Below are 22,762 nucleotides of genomic sequence, written 5' to 3'. Positions count from 1 at the left end.
ACACTGCTTCGACAACTTGGTGGCATGGTGTGGAGTAGCTGGAAAAGACTCGAGCACTAATTATTTGTCTTTTCCCCAACAGGATAGGGATGAAAATCCAGTTTAATTAATCTTTCCATTCTAATTTCAGTTTTCTAGTTTTTCAAGTCAAATTGCGTGAACAACCTCAATTGGAATTGTCCAATTTCTCCAGATTCTAGCTCTTAAGACTTGCTTGATCATCTACTTTCCACGTGATTTTGAACTTGGGTTTTGACCGTCGACCAATTCGAGCTTAAGACAAACTAATATACGAGGCAAGCTTTCAAATTTGAAGACATGCCATGAATTATAACCCATGGGGTTGCCCAACAAAGGGGCATCCAAACGTAAATAATTCCACAAAGATTGGAGGGATGGGCCACTCAAGAGGGAGGGAGAGCATTCGTACGTTAGATTTTCACGACCCAATCAGCCATTTTGTTTGCAGACCGGTGACAATAGGCCAAGAAGCGAAAGTAAAATTGGGCCAAAGATAGCTGGGCTTTCTCTATTAGAGCTGTCTTCATAAGCACTACGTTGACCAGCTCTTCGCAGTCAGACTCGAGCTCCAACACACTCTCTCTCCTTGACTGAAAACGTTTCAATGCTTCGAGCAGGGGAATGGCTCCCGTCTAAAACGCCGGCAATGCTGGAACTTTCGTAGTAGAGCCATCCAGTAGAGCTCCCGTTTCGTTGCGAAGAATTCTCAAAATAGCTTCAACTATTTCACCTTCAAGAAAAGCTCTGCCGTCATTGATTTTCGAGGTCGCAGATTTGGTGGGTTCCAATTCTTTGCCGATTGACACTTGTCTGTGTAAAGTTTCAGATTATGATGATTCCATTTACAGAAATTACTGAGCATTGACTTAGTGTGAAATGATTTAGCATACACTGGTAGTTAGTATTTCCACGGAAAATCAGAAAAATAAAATTGATGAAATAATTTTACATCCCCTTCACATTAGAGCTAGTTACCCCCACCAATTAATTACAATCTGCACTTCCCATATATTACCGTATATATCAAACATCTGAAGCGCTGGTAAAAAGAATTAAAGAATTTGGAAAGAACGAAGAAAAGGCACTGATAAAGGTAGAAACATGACTAATGAAACCACCATTCACACCATCAAATTCTCATGATGAGTAGTGATGGGCAGTTAGATACTTCGCTCGAACAGGGTAAAAGCGATCGACATTCCAGGAAACCCTCTAAATCTTCAAGTTCGACAACGTCATCTCTTGTTAGAAAAATTGATCGTCGGGGTTTGATATATGGCCATTGCTCGAGGAATAATCTATCTTGAAAGCACCTTTATGGAGTATTATTAACACCTGAAAAAGGGAGTTGTCTCCACACTTGAATTGGTTGGCTGACACGATCAGCACTGACAGCCTCGCCAGTGATGCAGCCTTGTGTTGGGTGGCAAGGCTTGACCTTCGGCGAGGGCGAGGCCGCCATCACTGCCATTGGTGAGGGCTCAAGTGTGGCATCCCAAAAATTCAAAGCCAAGCCATAAGGTGTGTTAAAGTCTTTAATTAGGTGATAGAATTTCCATGGCTTATGTTTTAGCCATTAGTCTTTTAATTAGATGATTTGTGCTTATGATTGTGAAAATTTAAATTCGATAGACTAATAATCTATGCTTGGCCATGTGCTTTATAAATTAAATTTCAATAACCAAAATGTCCCAAGACTTTGGCCAAGATAAAATTTGAATTTGGGAATAATTATAGAAAGGAATTCAAAAAAAAAAAAAAAAAAAAGGAGGGTCAAAATTCGAATGGGCCTTAAGCCCATTGGCCGAAGCCTTGATGGGCCAAGTTGGCCGGCCCATTGAAGCCCGCAAGTGGGCCGTCGACCAGCCCAAGAGGAGGCCCAAGAAGTGGCCGGATGGCCCAAGCCCAAAAGCCCAACTCCAAGGCCCATAATGCATGTAATTGGACAAGTGGCAAAGGAGAAGGCCATGCATTGGCCATTGGTGAGGCAATCTCATGATTGCTAATCATGAGAAATTGGGGAAATAAAGGGGAAGAGAGAGAGAGTGGCCGGCCATTTGCTCACCCAAAGGAGAGGAAGAGAGAGAGAGGTGTGCGAGAGAGAGAGGGAGAGGCCGAGAGAGGAAGGAGGTGGAGCCGAGGAGGAGCCGCCGTTCGTCCGCCGTGTTCGCCGCCCTACGCCGTCGACCGACCGGTCTAGAGGCAAGTGGAAGTCCTCTAGCTTCTCTTGCATGCTTGTGTGTTGGTTGCATGTCGAATTTTTGGGTGTTAGATGTGAAAAACCGAAGCATGGATGAGTTGTGTGTGGATGGTGTGGCTGTTTGTGTTCGGACCATGTGAGTCAGTGACTTGTTTGAGCTTGCATGTGTGTTTAGAGTCCGATTTTGGCTTCGATTTCTTCATGAGAGTTGTATCTGACATCTTGAACTACAACATACTGAAATTTCGTGAAAAAGGATGGAGATTTGAGGGGTTAAAGTCTTGTTTTACGGAGACCTCAGATCTGGAGAGTTTTCACTGACCTCTTGCTAGATCTGTGATTGTATGTTGGTTTTTGTCGAGAATCTCACTTAGTTTTCTTCATGAAAGTTATAGGAGACATCCTAAACTACAACATACTAAAATTTTAAGTGAAATGAACAAGTATAGCCTAGTAAATCGACTAGATCTTGAAAAAGATGATTCTGGTGATGTATTCCGAGATACCCGAGACTCCATGGACATAGATGATGACTATACTCTGGTTATTGGACCTAGATATATTCATGAAACTTGTATAGAACACCTTTTTGTATAACATATCTAAATTTCAGAGGAAACGAAAGAGAATAGCTAGGTGAAATCTTAATATTTCGGAGATGTGTTCACTGGACGATGCGGTAATGGATCTAGAAGCTTTGTGAGACTGTATAAAATAATCTAAAAAGAATCTGGCTTGGAGTTTTTCATAAAATTTGCACGAAAATGTCTTGGCTATCACTCTGTAAAATTTCGTAATTTTTGGAGGCCATATGGATATTTTAATCGAATTTATTCAGAAACTGTGCATTCTGGTCATTATCCGAATATTATGTACTATTTTGTGGAAATTGTGAAATTGTGTGAAATTCAAGTTGGCCATGAATTTTGCATGAAATTGTCATTCTATTGGTTTGATTAATGATTGTTTGAATTTTATGATTTTGGGAAAATCATAGATATTGAATTTAATATTTATTTGTGAAAATAAATAAATATGATAATAAAAATAAATAATAAAATAATAATAATAAAATAAAGTGGATTATTTTATTGGCCATAAATTCCATTGAATTTATTTATAAATAATTATGCATTGTTGCATGTATGATAAGACATTGGTGTATGTATGACCATGAATTGTGATGCATGTGTGAATCATATGCCATGTTAAATAAGATCAAAATGATGATAAATGTGAATAATGATAAGTGAGGAAGTGGTTGTGGTGGAGGATGAGGCCGGAATGTACAGAGATGCATTGCCGGATTCCCTGGGAGATTCAGGATGCCCGGAATGTGGGGGGCCGAAAGCCTTGTCGGAGGTCTTTGCCCGAAAGGAATGCCTCGCGATGCCAGGATTTGGGGTGCGGGATGCCCGGCCAGGGAGTGTAAATGCCGGAAGCCCTGTCGGAGGTTTCTGCCCGAAGGGAATGCCTCGTGATGCTAGTTGAGATGCGAGATGCCCGGAATGTGGGGGGCCGGATGCCAGTGGCCTGGGAGGCTGAATGCCGGAAGCCTCGGAGGTCTTTGCCCGAGGGGATGATAAAATTGATAAATTGAGAAATGGGTGATGTGGTGATCAAGATGAAATCCAAAAGTGGAAATTGAATCATGACATGATAGGCATGATATGATATGCATGATGATATGCATGATGATGATGATGATGATGATGATGATATGAAATGTGAAATAATGATGATCACCCATGATATTATATGCATGATGATGATGATGATGATGATGATGATGATGATGATGATATGTGATGTGAAATAATGATGATCACCTATGATATGATATGCATGATGATATGCATGGTAATGATAATGATGATGACATGTGATATGGCTCGAAGACATGTATGATGAAATGGTGCTATGACGATGATGCCATGTATGATGTAATGATGTCATGACATGTATGTTACGATGATAATACACATGAATGTGTTATGAATTGATATGATGATGCATGATAGTATGCACATGGCTATAAGGTAAGGAATGCCTGCAATGCATGTATGATTGCATGATGCATTGAGCTGTTATTGGATTTCCCTATCTGCTGAGTGGTTGTACTCACCCCTTTTGGGGAATAACATTTCAGATTAGCAGTATGCCGCTTCCTGCCGTCACGCGGGGGGTGTTTTACGGTCTACCATCCGATGTAGAGGTCGAGTGTGCTGAGATAGACTGTCCCTCTGTTCTCGGATTGACTTTTATTCGAGTACGTTGTCTAGTGATGTACGACATAGGCCTGGTGGGGGCTGTCATTGGGAGTTCATTTTTGTGCACGTTCGTCGGGATGGAGCGATGCGAGGGATGTTGCCGTCGCCACCGCCTGATGCACCAGGTTGGGTGTGAGACCCGCGCGCGCGATGAGTAGGAGCCGGATCTTTTTGATGTAGATAGCCGACACTTTGATGGGGGGTTTATGCTCGTATGATGTTGAGGGTCGAGGGTTTCTTTTTGAGGTTTTAGGCTGGACGTGGCTGAGTCCTAGCTTTTCCTTTTTGTTGTACCGACCCGAAGGGAATCCCATCATGTTATATATATATATGTATGTAAGTAAAGTGTCGAGGCTTGTTTATAAAATGATGGTAAATTAGTGGTGTGTATTTGTATCATGGTTGGTAGGGGGAGAGATGGTGATATTTTAATTTGCTTCCGTTAATGAGTCGTGTTGGGACCGATTGTGTTTAAAAAAAAAAAATGTGTCTACGAATTAGGACACTTCTTCGAAAGAAAGAAAGGTAATAAGGTGTAATATCGGCGCTGGTGACGACTGCGAAGGGTTCAGGATGTCACATCAAGGCTTGCCAATAGTTGATGAGGTCCATCTCGATCTCGCCGTCCATCGCCTTTGATCGGTCACCGAGGTCTAGCGACCAGTTTGAGGAAGGAGGAGAAGAAGGAAAAAAGAAAAAAAAAAGTATAAAATTCAAAAATATTAAAATACTATTAAAAGTTGTCTACGTCAATGCCGATCATGTCACGTCGGCCGACTAGCGCCGACCAGCAAAATCCGATTAAACTTAGCCGAAAATGACTGAATTGACCCAAGTAAAAAAGTTTAAGATTAAATTAGTACAAATATAAAAAGTTTGGAACTTTTTAATATTTTTCCCCATAATCCCCCATCAACAACACAACTAAAAGTAAGTCCAGGTAGGGGTGTCAATGGGTCGGCTCGGGTCGGGTTTTGTTGTTACCCGACCCAACCCGAAACACAATGGTTACACACTGTGACCCGACCCGAAACACATAAGACCACCTAATGTGTTTCGGGTCGGGTCGGGTCGGGTCGGGTCGGGTTGCTTTTTTTTTTTTTTTTGGGGGTTCGTTAAATCCTTTTAAAAGCTCAAGAATTTGAGGCTGCAGTTCTTCGTCACGAAGCTTCTCAATCTTAATTAATCGATTTAAAGCAGCTTTCTTCTAGGTGCTTGGAACCAATGCTTCTATTAAGGACCTGCTACTTTCTTAAATTCAACCTGCATAGACACATTGAAGCCTTCAGCTTCTAATGATACAGAGATGGAGAAGACATCAAATGCAGCAACTCTTTTACCTCGTATTTTTTTTCATTAGAAAACCTGTCTTTGTGAAAAAATGTAGCACAACCATCTATTGTATTGATATTCCCACCATAAACCTATAGACAATGGACATATAAATAAATAAAATGACGTGAAACCTAAGACAACATAAAAGGAGAAGTCCATGAATAACCTCGATCGTTTTTTTCTTGTATAAAGCTTCATAACCATGTTTGTCTAATTCAAGGGCGAAAAACTCCTCGAAATGATCACTTTGAACCTAGAAAAGAAAACATATCTGTTTTCAATGTACCAAACATGCCAAAAAGGGAGGACAAAACTAATAGTCGATCTCCATCGACGCATGAGGAGGAGGCCTAGTTAACATTTTGTTCTTCCAAACAAAGTAAATCTGATCAACATACATCCTCTTACTATAAATTCATTTCCCATTACTCTATCTACAGAGTAAAGAATCTGCCACAATGGCTAATATATTTAAACAAAAACAGTAATTTAGCAACTTCATCTAGAAAGAAACTAGATTATCTACAAAGACCTTTTTTGCTTCAATTACATAAACAACAAAATTAAGATGTCCGCGACCTGGAACTTCCATTGAGAATAGGAATGCTTATCTCAATGTATACCAGATAATTATGATGGTGTTGGAGAAATCTTTCCAGAATATTTTGAAGCTGACAAAACATTTCTATCAGTCTAAGTCTGGATATCGATAGTTAAAGTCTCAAGACTTTATAGTCTCAAGACTTTGTAATCTCAAGACTCAAGACTCAAGACTCAAAATTATTCTCCTTGTGAGTCTTTCTAATCCAGTGTTGAAGGAAATCCAAAGCCGAGGTTTATGGTTGAGGATTTGATCCTATCCTCCGGAATAGATTCTTTGGTTGGATAATCATTTCGGATTCTTTAATTCTTATCTAAGATCGATTGAAGATTCGATGGTCGACGAAATAATCTTGGATTATTCTATTCTTGAAACCGAGATCCGATTGTATGGGCGAACAGATTGATGGGCTATCATCGAATTCCTTAAATAGCTCGGATGATCTTCTTGATTGATTCCGTCCAACGGGTAGATTGGAGGAATTCCTTTGGTAAGTGCCAACGGCTATGATGGCATGAAGGAGTATAAAAGGAAGACGTTCTAGTTGTCTTAAGTGTGTGATCGATAGAAAAATTCCAGTCGAAGATCCTTGATTGTTAGTTGAGCGAGCGAAATTGTATACAGAGAGTGTTTATACTTGGTGACGCCTTGAGTGAGTGTGGTAGATCATCTACACCTAGAAATCAAGGAAGATCAACACTGTAACAACTCTTTGATCATAGTGGAATCCAGCCAATCGGCTGTCGGTGCGAAAGAGTGGACGTAGGCTTGAATCAAGCCGAACCACTATAAACCGAGTGTTCAATTCTCTCTTTCCTTTACTCAGTCTTGCGATTGAATTTTTAACTGTTGCAAATCCTCTAATTGTTTAAATATCGTGCAAGCTTCGAGAAATTTTTGTATACCTATTCACCCCCTCTAGGTACTCGTACTAGCTATTTCAATTGGTATCGAGCTCGTGTTCTTACTTTGTTTGAAGTGTTTTACTTCGAGTAAAAGATCCATGGCTGGTATGCTAGCACCGGGGCGATGGAGGGGCAAAGCAATACCAGACCTCCCTACTTCGATGGAAAGGATTACAACATCTGGAAGAACAAGATGAAAGCTTTCCTACGATCAAAGGATCCTACGGAATGGGACGTTGTGGAAAAAGGAATCACTCGCTGCTGCACAATCTCCGAAAGAGGGAAAGAAACTGTTGAAACCAGCAGAATGTCTCAAGAAGAAATAAACAAGAGACAAGCACTCGATGCTAAAGCAATTTATTCTTTATATTGTGCTTTGTCACCAACTGAATATAACAGAATATCTTCTTGTGTTACAGCAAAAGAATGGGACAGGTTACATATCACTTATGAAGGGACGGATCGAGTGAAGGAGACCAGAATTAACATTCTTCTTGGTCAATATGAATCCTTCAAAATGAAACCAGGAGAATCTATAACCGACATGTTTAGTCGTTTTACAGATATTGTCAATGGTCTTGAGAACCAAGGACAAAAATTTCTGATCCCATGAAGGTGAACAAGCTTCTACGTGGACTCTCCAAGGATTGGAATCATATAAAGACTTCAATAAGAGAGACGCAAAGAATCATGCCATTATCGGTAGACGAACTGATTGGAACTCTTCAGTCTTACGAAGTGGAACGAATTAATGAAGACGAAGATCCAAGAGGTAAGAAATCTATTGCACTAAAATCAAATGATGATTCTGATGATGCAGATTCTGAAGATGATATGGATGATGAGGAGCTCGCCCTCATGATAAGAAGATTCAGAAAACTGAATAGAAAAGGCGAAGGTTCATCCTAAAGAAACAAAGTTTTCAGAGACAGCAGACCAAGTCTGTTGATAATGAGGAACCAAACAAAGATGTAGTTTGCTTCGAATGTAAAAAGAAGGGACACATCAGACCCAACTGTCCTCTTCTGAAAAAGAAAAGAGGAAAAGCTGAGAAATCTCGAAAAGCTCTTAAAGCCGAAACCTGGAGCGATACGAGTGTGAAGAGAGTGATGAGGAATATGCCAACTCGTGTCTAATGGCGCAATCGAGACACGGACTGGATCGAGACTCGGATAGTGAATTTGAGGTAAGTGATTATAAAATCCTGTCAAAGTCTCTAAATATATTGATGAGTTATGTTTTAGTCTTAAGACTTCTCTTAAAAAGATTTCCGAACTCAAAAAGGAAAACTCAATTTTAAAACAAAAGGAAAACATTTTAGAAGAAAAGGTAAAAATTTAGACTTGAATGTTTCTACTCTTAAAGAGAGTGAAGACAATCTTTCAAAAGAAAATGCTTTCTTAAAAACTGATTTATCAAATATTACAAAGAAATTTTCAATAGGGTCCGAAAAACTTGAAAAAGTCCTTTCAATCCAAAGACCTTACTTCAATAAGTCGAGTCTAGGTATGACAGCTGAAACAATCCCTTTGATTGATTTTCCGAAAGTAAAAGAAAGAATTAAGAAAAGACCATCGAGAGAGGCTTATAAAAATCATTTCAAAAGAGTTTTTGTAAAGCCTGTAGGTCGAAATGCTTTAAGGTGTTCTAAGTGTAACAGTCAGGATCATTTTGAAAAAGAGTGTCCTATGGTTTGGAAGCCTGTTAAGAGAGTATGGCCTAATAATGCTCATCCTACTAACACCAAAGGACCCAAGAAAATTTGGGTACCAAAGAAAGCTTGAGACTCTTTTTTGAATGCAGGTCTCTGTCAAAAAGAAGGTAAAGTGGTATCTTGACAGCGGATGCTCAAGACACATGACAGGAGACTCAAAATGTTTCATAAAGCTTATTAAAGTAAATGGTGGAAAAGTTTCATTCGGAGGAAATAGCAAAGGAAGTATTGTGGGATTCGGAGCTGCGAAAATTGGAAATCTCACAATAAGCAATGTCTCTCTAGTGGAATGACTCAACTACAATCTACTCAGCATTAGCCAATTGTGTGATACTGGTTACAAGATCTTCTTTCAAGAAGGCATATGTTCTGGAATTAGCAAAGATTCGACTCAGTCTTTCATGGGTCGAAGGCATGGAAACATCTACCTCCTTGATGTAAAGCCAAATGAAGAACAATGCTTAATCTCAATTCAAGATGAAGCAATTCTATGGCACAGAAAACTTGGCCATATCAACAAGAAGCAATTAGCCAAAATCTCTTCAAAGCAGCTTGTTCGAGGTCTACCTAAACGCCATACCAAAAGTCGACTTATGCACTCCATGCATTCTGGGAAAGGGTAAGAAATTCATTTAAGCAAATAAATCATGTATCTACTAATCATGTACTACGGTTGCTTCATATGGATCTCTTCGGACCAACAAGAACCCAGAGCATTGGAGGTAAGAAATATTGTCTAGTAATTGTAGATGATTACTCTCGTTTTACAGGTATATTTTCTTGCAAATAAATCGAAACCTTTTCGTACTTTGAAAAGTTTGCTAAAAAGGTTCAAAATGAAAAAGGATGTGCTATTTCTAGTATAAGAACAGATCATGGAAGTGAATTTGAAAATCAAGATTTTACGAGATTCTCGTGATAAATCTGGTGTTAATCACATGTTTTCCTCTCCGTATACTCCGAGCAAAATGGAGTTGTGGAAAGAAAGAATAGATCTCTTCAAGAAATGGCTAGAACACTTTTAATTGAAAGTAAAATTTCTTCACGATTTTGGGCTGAAGCTGTTTCAACTGCTTGCTATATTATAAATAGAGTCTTTCTAAGACCTATTCTTGATAAAACCCCTATGAATTGTTCAAAGGTAAGAAGCCTATTGTTTCATACTTTCATGTGTTCGGTTGCAAATGCTTTATTTTGAAAAATGCAAATGATCGAGTTGGTAAGTTTGAAGAAAGATCAGATGAAGGCATCTTCCTTGGATATTCTACATCAAGCAAAGCCTACAGAGTCTACAACAAAAAAAGCCAGTCTGTGGAAGAATCAATGAATGTCAAATTCCAAGACTCAGTGCAAGATGAATCCAGTCAGACTCAGTACGAAGAGACTGAATCCGCTCTAGATCTTCAAATGTCTACATCTCAAGAAGCATCTCAGATTCTGGAAGTCCATCATCAAGACGCTCATGGAGAATCAAATAAAGAAAGAGATCATCAACCTGGTAACTGGAAGCACAAATCCAGTCATCCCAAAGATCTTATTATTGGCGAACTTAATGAAGGAATCCGCACCAGATCAAAAAGGCATGAAGAATCTAGTCTTTGTGGCTCTCATCTCGAAATTGAACCAAAAAGCATAGAAGAAGCTTTATCGATGAAAGCTGGATCGAAGCTATGCAAGAAGAGCTCGACAGTTCAACATCAATGATGTCTGGGAATTGACATCTAAACCAAAAGGTAAAGCTGTTATTGGAACCAAATGGGTATTCGGGAACAAAATGAACGAAAAAGGAAAAGTCGTACGAAACAAAGCAAGACTCATGGCCAAAGGGTATACGCAAGAAGAAGGAATAGACTATGAATAACCTCGATCGTTTTTTTCTTGTATAAAGCTTCATAACCATGTTTGTCTAATTCAAGGGCGAAAAACTCCTCGAAATGATCACTTTGAACCTAGAAAAGAAAACATATCTGTTTTCAATGTACCAAACATGCCAAAAAGGGAGGACAAAACTAATAGTCGATCTCCATCGACGCATGAGGAGGAGGCCTAGTTAACATTTTGTTCTTCCAAACAAAGTAAATCTGATCAACATACATCCTCTTACTATAAATTCATTTCCCATTACTCTATCTACGAGTAAAGAATCTGCCACAATGGCTAATATATTTAAACAAAAACAGTAATTTAGCAACTTCATCTAGAAAGAAACTAGATTATCTACAAAGACCTTTTTGCTTCAATTACATAAACAACAAAATTAAGATGTCCGCGACTGGAACTTCCATTGAGAATAGGAATGCTTATCTCAATGTATACCGATAATTATGATGGTGTTGGAGAAATCTTTCCAGAATATTTTGAAGCGACAAAACATTTCTATCAGTCTAAGTCGGATATCGATAGTTAAAGTCTCAAGACTTTATAGTCTCAAGACTTTGTAATCTCAAGACTCAAGACTCAAGACTCAAAATTATTCTCACTGACAGTCTTTCTAATCCAGTGTTGAAGGAAATCCAAAGCCGAGGTTTATGGTTGAGGATTTGATCCTATCCTATGGAATAGATTCTTTGGTTGGATAATCATTTCGGATTCTTTAATTCTTATCTAAGATCGATTGAAGATCCGATGGTCGACGAAATAATCTTGGATTATTCTATTCTTGGAAACCGAGATCCCGATTGTATGGGCGAACAGATTGATGGGCTATCATCGATTCCTTAAATAGCTCGGATGATCTTCTTGATTGATTCCGTCCAACGGGTAGATTGGAGGAATTCCTTTGGTAAGTGCCAACGGCTATGATGGCATGAAGGAGTATAAAAGGAAGACGTTCTAGTTGTCTTAAGTGTGTGATCGATAGAAAAATTCCAGTCCGAAGATCCTTGATTGTTAGTTGAGGCGAGCGAAATTGTATACGAGAGAGTGTTTATACTTGGTGACGCCTTGAGTGAGTGTGGTAGATCATCTACACCTAGAAATCAAGGAAGATCAACACCGTAACAACTCTTTGATTATAGTGGAATCCAGCCAATCGGCTGTCGGTGCGTAAGAGTGAACGTAGGCTTGAATCAAGCCGAACCACTATAAACCGAGTGTTCAATTCTCTCTTTCCTTTACTCAGTCTTGCGATTGAATTTTTAACTGTTGCAAATCCTCTAATTGATATCGTGCAAGCTTCGAGAAATTTTTGTATACCTATTCACCCCCCCTCTAGGTACTCGTACTAGCTATTTCAGATGGAACTCCAGCTACCAGTCTGGCAAGACATCCAGAAGTAACACGAAAGAAAGCACTCGTGTACCAATAAATTGGTTGATGGTTTTGTGAGAGTCTATGATAAGTTCTTTGTCTGCTCTTCTTCTTTTCTGTTGTCTGTTGTTTTGTTTAAAGTACAATTCAGCTATGCTTTGTTCTCGTCGGGATTGGGTGGTGTTTCGCCAAGGAGTAGAATGTGGCTTTCAAGGGAGAGTCAATAAACAGGGAGGTATGTCATATAAAGAAAATATAGTCCTCTGTTTCTACTTCCCTTTGCATTGCAAAAATGAACTTTCTTTTGTGCTTGTAGATCCCAGTCTGTTTGCGATAAAAAAATATGCGCTATCTGCTTCCATTATGGATATCACTCATGTCATGTGGGATATGAACCTAAATTAATTTGTCAAGTTGTCATGTCTTATTTGTTGTTACATGTGAAATTGCTTCTTTTCAGAGACACGAAAATCAGAAGCGGGGTACTTAAACTTATGCGCAAGATCTAACTTCAATTCACAGCCTTCTGCTCTCCAGTAAAAAGGAATCACATTTCCATGAGAGACAAGTATACTCCCGATCGGCTCACATCACCTAATTAGCACAAAAAGACGGCACATTTTGCAGCACTTTTTCTCTCTCGCGAGCATCTTCGCAGTTCCTTCATTCTAGCCTAATCCTGGAAAGAGAGAAAAGATGCTCTCTCAGAAGTCAAGCTGCCGAATCTCTTCTTTTCTTGGCAAACACCAATTACACATCCGACGGCAACTCTCCGATTCTTGTTCAGCTTCCTAAATCCATATCCACCAGACGACTCACCCCATTTCCCGAAATCATCCAAAGCTAAAGAAGACGACGCAGAGAGACCCATCAATCATTTTAGCTATAAATTTCGGCAGAACAAGAATTGCCGCACTCACTCGACATGAAAACCAGACAACTCGCAGGAAACAAAACAAAAACGAAAACCCAGGAAATCAAGAAGCAGCGGATCAAACCTATATATAGCGTAATTGAGGACTACAGGGGAGAAGCGAACTTTGAAATTCCACTGGAAGCTGTATTGGAGCTCGGGGTCGAGAGCCGACACGTCCTCCTCCTCGGCATTAGACGTGGATGACCGTGTGTCATACGTGGAAAGCCCGGTTCAGATTGTCGATCGTAAAGAGCAAGTTCTGCGTACAAAGACCATTCCGTTAGTCAAAGTGGTCTGGCAACACCACGGCAATGAAGGAGCGACTTGGGAGACTGAAGAGTCGATGAGACAGTTGTACCCCCGCCTTTTTGAGTGAAGTGTAATGGTTTAAATTTCGAGAACGAAATTTTTATAAGAGGGGAAGAGTTGTGACATCCTGAAATTCGACCCCGTTTCGATAAAGTGAAATGGGCATTTCGTCGACGTGCCTATGGCCCTTTTCTCTGAGCTGATCACTCACGAGTTAACTAACCTATTGGGTGAAGCCGTTAAGGGATGTATCAGCTGTAAAATCCCTAAAAGCTACCTAATTGGTTGGATTGAGCTAAAATCACGTCGATCAATTTTTAACCACGAAATTGAACTTGATTTCGGGAATCGAATTTTAAGCGCATCATAATTCTTATTTTTAGGATCTGTCTCATCGCTCGTCAATTTATTGACGAGTCCGAAATTTCAATAAAGAAATTATCGGAAGAAAAATTGAAGCCCGAAAGGAATTAAGAAGGGAAAGAGAAAAGAAAAGAAAATAAGAATAATGGTGTTATTTTTATTTTTCTTTTTCTCTCCCTCTCTCTTTCTTTTCTTTTCTTTCTTTTTCTTTCTTTTTCTTTCTTTTCTCTCTCTCTCTCCTCTCTCTTCTTTCTTCCCGCACACGACCAAACCAGCTTCTTCTTCTCCTTCTTTCTTCGCAAGTGAACTAGAACTAGCTTCTTCTTCTCCTTCTTTCGCGAGTGAACCTGAACCAGAAGCTGCAGCCCCGTCGCCGCCCGTCCCGCCGCCGCACCGCCGCTCGCACGCCCGCAACGGCCGCCCGCTCGACGCCGCGCGTGCCCAGGCGTGCTTCCCCGAGCGAATCCGCTCAACCCAGCCCTATTTCACCCCTGTTCCGCCCCGACCAGCCCCCGTCCGGCCACCTCCGACCACCGCCCAGCTCCGCCCAGACCTCCCCGGCGTCCCCCTCGTCTTCCGCCGGCCTCCCCTCGCCACCCTAGCCACCGGACGAGCTTCGTCCAGCCAAGAACAGTTGCTGGAAAAATGGGTTTCCAGCACTGTTCAAGGCCCGTTTTGGGCCGTTTCCGGGCCCCGGATCCGTGAATCGCTTTGGGAAGTTTCGTTCCTCGCGTCGCCGCCGTCGGATTGATCCAATTTGTGCGCGATTTGGTGAGTAATCTCACTAATCCTGGATTAGTTGGCTAATTATGCTTAAGGTTGGTTTAGTTTTAATTAATTATGTTTAGGTTGTTAGATTAGAATAAATTAGCAATTATTAGTCAATTGTGATGCGATTTAGATAAATTGATTGCGCAATTAACAAGTAGACGTGGTCTACTATTTATTGGAAGTATACGGGAATTTTCCGACCCTAATCGGACTTCAATTTGGCGATTCGGGCCTAAGTGAGATTTTTGGGCATTTAAATATTAATTTTCGGAATTAAATTAAATAATTATTTATTTCCTGAAAATTCAACTGGGATGGCTCCGTGACCGGAAAATTATGCTGATGACCGTGGTGAAGTCCGTTTATTTAATTGGACCTTATTTTGAACTAAACGGAATTTTTAATATTTAATAATTAATTTTCGAAATTAATTATTTATTTATTTATTTTTCGGAAATTAAGTTTGAGATGGCCGACGACCGAAATCTCGTGCTGATCATCGTGGCGCAGTCCGTTTATTTAATTAAGCTTTAAATTGTGCTGAATTGATTTAATTGTGGATAATTACTTTAGAAATGGGATGAATCATCATGAAATGCTTGGGGCTTGATGATTAGATATATCACCTCGGAGAATGCACATGGCTCGGTGATGAAGTATGTCACCTTGGAGAATGCATGTGGCTCGGTGATTAAATTTGGCATCTAAAAGGACACGTGGGCTCGGTAAATTGATGCATTACCTCGGAGAATGCACGTTGTCCCAATGAGTACATTTGGCATCTAAAAGGACACGTGGGCTCAGTAAATTGATGCATTACCTCGGAGAATGCACGTGGTCCCAATGAGTACATTTGGTATCTAAAAGGACACGTGGGCTCGGTAAATTGATGCATTACCTCGGAGAATGCACGTGGTCCCAATGAGTACATTTGGCATCTTGAAGAGACACGTGGGCTCGGTGACTTGATGCATCGCCTCGGAGAATGCACGTGGGCTCGCTGATTCATAATGGCATTTTAAAGGGCACGTGGGCTCGGTAAAGTAATGCATTACCTCGGAGAATGCACGTGGCTCGGTTATTGGTTTTGTTAATTGAGTCTGAATAGCAATAGCTTGAATGACCGGGAAATGGTCAGGCTGACATGTAATCGACGTGGTCGATTGATCATTGCTTTGATTTGATGTTGTGAATTGATTGACTGATTCGAAATGACCGTGAGAGGTCTTGTTGGCATATAATCGACTATGTCGATTTGATCGATGCTTCGATCTGTGTTATGATTGCTTGGATGCCTATTATGAATTGTACTGCCTTGCAGGTTGGATCTGAGGCCAAGGTAAGTCATCTGCCCTGTGCGTGTTTAGGCAGCCTATAGTATAATGGTTTATCTAATCAAGCTTAGTGGGGTAGAACTCGCTGAGTCGTAGTCTCATCCCAGTTTGGGGAAAACCATTTTAGGACCCCGATGAGAAGCTGAGGAGGAGAAGTCTATGAAGGAGAACTCGGAAGTGAGATCTGAGGAGAAGGATTTTTGGAAGAAGAAGATAGTCCCGAGAGGGGTCTTAAGTACGGCCTGGATGGATTGAGATCCTATCTTCTTTTAAGATCTCCATTTTGATGTGAATAGAGATAGAGTAAAAAGTTGTGAAGTGCTCTGGTTTGTGTTTTGTATAAAAGTTTGGTTATAAGTTTCAATATGAAAAATATGGCCCTGCTTTTCTATCACATCGTTTTATTGTCTGGGGATTTTAACTGCTTCCGCATGTGCTTAATAAATGGAAGGGTCGGCGATACATTGTCCTAGGATATCGCATTATAAAATCGACCAAGTAAGAAGGATGTGTGCGTGCCCGAGGATCGGGGCGTGATAGCGTCGCCGGCAACGATCGACAGATTCGGCGGCGGCTAGGGTTCCGGCGTTGAGACGAGGGGTGGCGACGGCGACGGCGAGGCGGAGGCACGTCGACGGACGACAACGATCGACTAATTCGGCGATGGCTAGGGTTCCGGCGGTCGTGAGCATAGGCACAGTCGTGTCGTCGGAGAAGAAGGTGGAGCCGAGAAAGATGAGAACGTGTTTGTGTTTACTGTTTATGTTTGGATTTGGAGTTATCATGTTTCGGGTCGAACAATGTTCCTACCCTACCCGACCCTAAACATATCTTCATTGCTTGTTTTATGTATGTGTCTCAAACAGTATCAAGACCCGAAACAAGTATACTACTTGTTTCGTGTTTGGGTCGTGTTTGGGTCGAGTCGGGTCGGGTTAGGCTTTTTTGACAACCCTAAGTCCAGGGCCCTTATTAATCGCAAGCTAAATCCAAAGTGCAAAAGCCAAAGAAGGCAGAGATTTGAGAATTTATACATTTTATGCCTTGGCCAAAGAATAGCTTCCTCAAGGTGGTGTCTGTGCACGTGTAGATTAGGTCCATTCCTATAGTTGTTCATGTAAGTCTCCCATAATGTTGCATATGGGGCTTGACGATCAACCACTAACATAGACTCCGCCCAATGGACCCGGTATAGATAAGAAATTCCTTGACACATAAGTTGTTAAGCCTCATTGGATCCATAAATGGTGAAAATCCCAAAGCCTACTTAAAATAAGTGCTTGAATTCATTCAAATATCAGCATGACATTGGCCATTGATGAGATAAGCCAAGATTGACATACAAGTCCAAAACTACGGCACCGCTTCATTCAATTCTTACTCTACGATATTTGCAGCGTCTCTCGCTACCAAGAGAAAGAATAATGATGACTCAACAAATGAGAAATGCTTTTTTTTATCTTTTCCTTATGTTGCTTGGGCTATTTACCATTGTTTGAATCTACCAAATCTGATAAGCATTCATTCCATGAACATCATCATACCCAGCAGCGAAATTAACAAAAAATTGGCTGCACTTACATAACACTAATTCCTTCTAGCAAGTCAATGTACTTTCAGCAGCAAATGCCACAAAGTAGCCAACTAAGGAAATACTCCATCCTAAATCTCTATGATGAAATATCTGTTGGAGAAATCTTCTTGAAGTGTTTTGAAGTTGACAAAACGTTTCTATCGCCCAGTCTAGTCGAAGGCTTGAGACTCTGCTATTTAAAGTCTGAAGACCTCCAGACAGCCAGACTCAAGACTCAAAGTCTATCCTCATTGACAATCTCTAATCCGTTGGAGAAAGGTTATCCAGAACTGTATGTTTCGTTGAGGATTTGACCTTATCAACTGGAGAAGATCTCGTGGCTGGAGAAGACATAACGGAGTCCTTTGATTGATCGAAGATTGACTCGATAATTGAAGATCCGGTGATTGCCTAAATATTATTGGAAGGTTCTGCTTATGGAAACCGAGATCCTGATTGTATGGGCGAACAGGATTGATGGGCTATCAACACGTTCCTTTTATAGCTTGAACAATCTTCCTAATTGATTCCGTCCAACGGGTAGATTGGAGGAATTCCTTTGGTAAGTGCCAACGGGTATGATGGCATAAAGGAGTATATAAGGAAGACTGTCTTAGTTGTTCAAGGTGTGCGCGATAGAAGAATTCCAAAGTACGAAGCTCCTATTTGTTTAGATAAATCCTTTGAGCGAATAATTGTACACAAAAAGAGAGTCTATATTTGTGAGAGACCTTGAGGAGGTGTGGTAGAACATCTACACTGTGGAATCAAGGCAAAGCGTGCTGTAACTTCTCTTTTGATCATAGTGAAATCCAGCCGGTGGGCTGTCAGTGCGGAAGAGTGGACGTAGGCATGGAATAAGCCGAACCACTATAAATCCTGTGTTCAATTTTCTCTTCCTTACTCTCTCTACCTCGATCATATTTCATTTTGTTAATTAAGAGAGAATTTACTTTCTATCATATGCAAAGAATCGCTTCCGTATATCTATAAATTGTTTATGCACCTATTCACCCCCTCTAGGTACTCATACTAGCAATATCAATATCGTTTGAGTTAATCCGAGGCAAAAATCAAACTCATACAAACATAGAATTCTGATCCACAAAAAAAGGGAAAAAACTAAGGTCGATGGAATTTAATATTTGAAATTTTTTACAACAAGCAACGTTTGGGAAACATATTGAGAAATGAATCAACAAGACCGTATCACATCACCAGGTACACAAATTACAATGTGACTCGTATACTGAAAGCAGACCATAACAGGGGCCAAAGTCATTTGCAGAAAGAAGGATTAATCAACCAAGAAGTCTGCAGTACTGTTTACCAGAAAGAGAGCAGAGAAAATATCAAACGTTCAAAAGAGAAATAAAGATACCACATGTTCACAAAGATAATCCATAAATCAACATCATTGCTCAAAAGCACATTTGTTATGCTAATTCGCTTCCATTTCCTGCAGAATAGAAATTCAGCAATTGTTGCTTGTGTCTTTTACACTACAAAATGTAGCCTGCATCACTCTCTTCCTTATTAAGCTAACAATGCAAGCAATCATATTCCCTCATTCAGAACAACTGAGGCCAACGTTTCACAGAGGAACCTGCCTAGCCACCAAATTCACATTCCCCTTGGATTGTTACTTGGATTCATCAAACACAAAAGAAATCATATTAATCTCAATGATCAGATGATCCAATGTAGATAACATGAGAATAAATTTTAAGCGTGTGGGAGATAATACTGAGGATTTCTTTCACCTCCCAGTGGCACAGATTGTACAATTTATAAAACATTAATCCAGAAACTGCCAAAGAGAGCAACCTACACAGCGATCTCAAAGTAACATAGATGAAGATGGAATCATCTTTGCAAGACTTTTGACGGGAAGAACTAAACAAGTATCAACCATCTAACAGACAAACACGCATTGCAGTGAATGTTGATTTGTGATTCAGATTGTTAATATGAACACTTCATGGTGAGCACTTCCGGTGATGATCATACAAAGAACTTATGGCACACATATAGACACGCCAACAGTAAACTTGACAACAAAAATCACATAAAAATGCCTGAAGTCTCTCTTCATGAGGCTAAGAACGAAAAGGAAGATTATAGTGTTTATTTTACCAATGCACGAAGGACAAACGGATCAGAGGAAGAGGTCATCCGAGGCAGTGATCCTGAGGAATAATCTATCTCGGGAGCACCTTTATCGAGTATTATCACCTGAACAAGGGAGTTGTCTCCACATTTTAAAAGGTTGAGATGAAAATGACCAATGGGGTAATGCTCCATAACATTCTGACCTTGTTGTTACTCTTTTCTAGTTGCCCAGGTTGAACTACTTTGACCTTTGGAAGCATCGAATTGGGAGAGTATTTCCGTATCTCCTTAAGAACTAATCCCCCATTAACATAACTAAAAGTATGTCTAGGGCACAACCTAAATCCAAAGTGCAAAAGCGCAAAGAAGGCGGAGATTAAAGAATTTTCATGTCTTATGCCATCAGCCAAAGCATAGCTTCCACAAGGTGGTGCTTGCACTCGCTTAGATTGGGTCCATTTCAATAGTTGTTCAAGTGAGTCTCACATGAATGTTGCATATGGGGCTTAGACGATCAACCACTGACATAGACTCCGCCCAGTGGACCTGGTACAGGTAAGAAATTCCCCGACACATCAATTGTTAAGACTCGTTGGATCCATAGATTGTGAAAATTCCAAAGGCTACTAAAGATAAGTGCTTGGATTCATTCAAACATCAGCATAACATTGACCATTGATGAGATAAGCCAAGATTGATAGACAAGTCCAAAGCTGCGATACCTCTTCATTCAATTCGTACTCTATGATATTTGCAGTATCTCTCACTGCTGAGAGAAAGAATGATGATGATTCTCAACAAATAAGAAATGCTTTTTCATCTTTTCTTGATGTTGCTTGGGCTATTTACCATTGTTTGAATCTACCAAATCTGATGAGCATCATTCCATGAACTAATTAATACCCAGCAACGAAATTAACAAAAAAGTTGGCTGCACTTACAAAGCACTAATTCCTTCTAGCAAGTCAATCTACTTTATCAGCAACAAAGGTCGCAAAGTAGCCAACTAAAGAAATACTCTGTTCTAAATATCTATGATGAAATATTATTTGAGTTAATCCAGTGCAAAGATCATTCATACAAACCATTCTTTCAAACATGAAATTCTGATTATAAAAAAAAAAAAAAAAAAAAAAAAAAAAAAAAAAAAAAAAAAAAACTGAGGCTGATGGAATTTAGTATTTGAAATTTTCAAGACTGTATCACATCACCCGATACTCAAATTACAATGATGACTCGTATACTGAAAGTGGACCATAACTGGGGCCAAAGTCATTCGCAGAAAGAGGAATTAATCAACCAAGAAGTTCGTGGCACCGGTTACCAGTAAGAGAGCGGAGCAAATACCAAACATTCGAAAGAGAAATAAAGATACCATATGTTCACAAGATAATCCGGCAATCAACATCATTGCTCAAAAGCACATTAGTTATTCTAATTCGCTTCCATTTCCTGCAGAATAGAAATTTAGCAATTGTTGCTTGTTTCTTTTTCACAACAAACTGTAGCCTGCGTCACTCTCTTCCTTATTAAGCTGACAATTCAAGCAAACGTATTCTTTCATTCAGGACAACTGAGGCCAACGTTTCACAGCGGAACCTCCCCAGCCACCAAATTCACATTGCAGACAATCGAAACTTACCTTGGATTGTTACTTGGATTCATCAAACACACAATCAATAGAAAAGAAATCATATTAATCTCAATGGTCAGGTGATCCAATGTAAAAACATGAGAACAAATTTTAAGCATGCGGGAGATAATGCTGAGAATTTCTTTCTCCTCCCAGTAGAAGAGATTATACAGTTTACGGAACATCAATCCAGAAACCGCCAAAGTAACATAGATGAAGACGGAATCATGTTTGCAAGATTTTTGGCAGAGAACTAAACAAGAATCGACCATCTAACAGACGAACACACATTGCAATGAACGTTGATTTATGATTCAGATTATTAATATGAACATGTCACAGTGAGCACTTCATGCGATGGATCATAAAAAGCACTTATAGCGCGCGCATTGACACGCCAGCAGTGAATTTGAACAACAAAAATCACACAAATATGCTGGGTCTCTCTTCATGAAGCTAAGAACGAAGAAGGAAGATTATAGTGTTTATGTTATCCGATGCACGAAGGACGATCGGATCAGAGGCAGAGGTTGTCCGTGACAATGACGTTGAGGATCGGAGCCAGCGAAGGAGAAACGAACAAATTCAGAGCAGCCAAAGTAAAACGACCGGAGAACGGTGCTGACAGAGCTACGGCCTGGTGGTGGAGCGATCCGGGAGGTCAGTTGGAGGTCACCAGACGAAGCAAGGAGCCAAGAGAGATAATTCTCTGGCCGTTTAGAAATCTTTGAGCCTCCCCACCCTGTGTGATCTGTGTTGAGTGCATTGAGTGTTGTCGTGGCCGGCGATGGAGGACGAGCGGCGGTGGCTGCCGGGGGGACCGAGGCGACGGAGAGGGGGTGAAGATGGAGACGCTTCTAGAAATGGTTGACCCGATGGAAAAATTCTCTCTTGCTGAGCTCTTGTTCGTGGATTCCTCTACCCGAATGCGTGCGCCAGGCCCATCAGAGTAAGCCTCGGCCCAAACAATTTCCCTCACCGCAGCCCACGATCCACAGCTCTCTCGATCGATCGGCCGAGTCGCAGAAGATTCTCCACCGCTAATCGACACCAGCAATCCACCGTCCGCCATCTCTTTCTAGGGAATTCTCGAGGCTTCTTCATCAGTTCTCCTTCTCCGTCGTCCTCCAGACACCGTTAGCCGCCGCCGTAGTGGCTCTGCCATCGTCGGTTTCGCTGCAGCAAGGCCAACTCTCGTTCTGCTCTGTTTTCTGGTCAGGACGCCCGAAAGTGCACGAACCCTTTGGTCGTTCTCCTTTGCCGGCCCCGATTATCGATGGTGGAAACCGCCGGGAATTTCGTCACTGAACGAAAGAGAGCCAGTGAGCTTTAGCTAATGTCTGCGAGTAAATCAGTTGCGATTGAAGCTCGATTAGCAACTCGGACTCATAATGTTATTTTCGTGATGATCTGAAAGTGAATCTTTGCCTTGTATATGCGTACGAGCACCTTGATC

General features: G+C 40.6%; 3 long non-coding RNA genes across 3 annotated transcripts; all 3 read right to left on the bottom strand.

Moving 5' to 3' along the window:
* Positions 1 to 938: 938 nt before the first annotated feature.
* On the bottom strand, positions 939 to 5,457 carry LOC120296399. The gene is made up of 2 exons (XR_005553352.1): positions 5,072 to 5,457; positions 939 to 1,501 (listed from the first exon to the last, which is right to left on the bottom strand). It is a non-coding gene; the product is annotated as an uncharacterized LOC120296399 (long non-coding RNA).
* A 120-nt stretch (positions 5,458 to 5,577) lies between these two features.
* On the bottom strand, positions 5,578 to 6,199 carry LOC120296397. The gene is made up of 3 exons (XR_005553350.1): positions 5,993 to 6,199; positions 5,832 to 5,915; positions 5,578 to 5,754 (listed from the first exon to the last, which is right to left on the bottom strand). It is a non-coding gene; the product is annotated as an uncharacterized LOC120296397 (long non-coding RNA).
* Positions 6,200 to 18,678: 12,479 nt separating this feature from the next.
* On the bottom strand, positions 18,679 to 22,291 carry LOC120296398. The gene is made up of 2 exons (XR_005553351.1): positions 21,916 to 22,291; positions 18,679 to 20,219 (listed from the first exon to the last, which is right to left on the bottom strand). It is a non-coding gene; the product is annotated as an uncharacterized LOC120296398 (long non-coding RNA).
* Positions 22,292 to 22,762: the final 471 nt, after the last annotated feature.

This window comes from Eucalyptus grandis, chromosome 7, assembly GCF_016545825.1.
Source record: "Eucalyptus grandis isolate ANBG69807.140 chromosome 7, ASM1654582v1, whole genome shotgun sequence".
NCBI lineage: Eukaryota > Viridiplantae > Streptophyta > Magnoliopsida > Myrtales > Myrtaceae > Eucalyptus > Eucalyptus grandis.
Note: the sequence above shows the minus strand (reverse complement) of the source record. Positions and strands in the feature narration are given on the sequence as shown.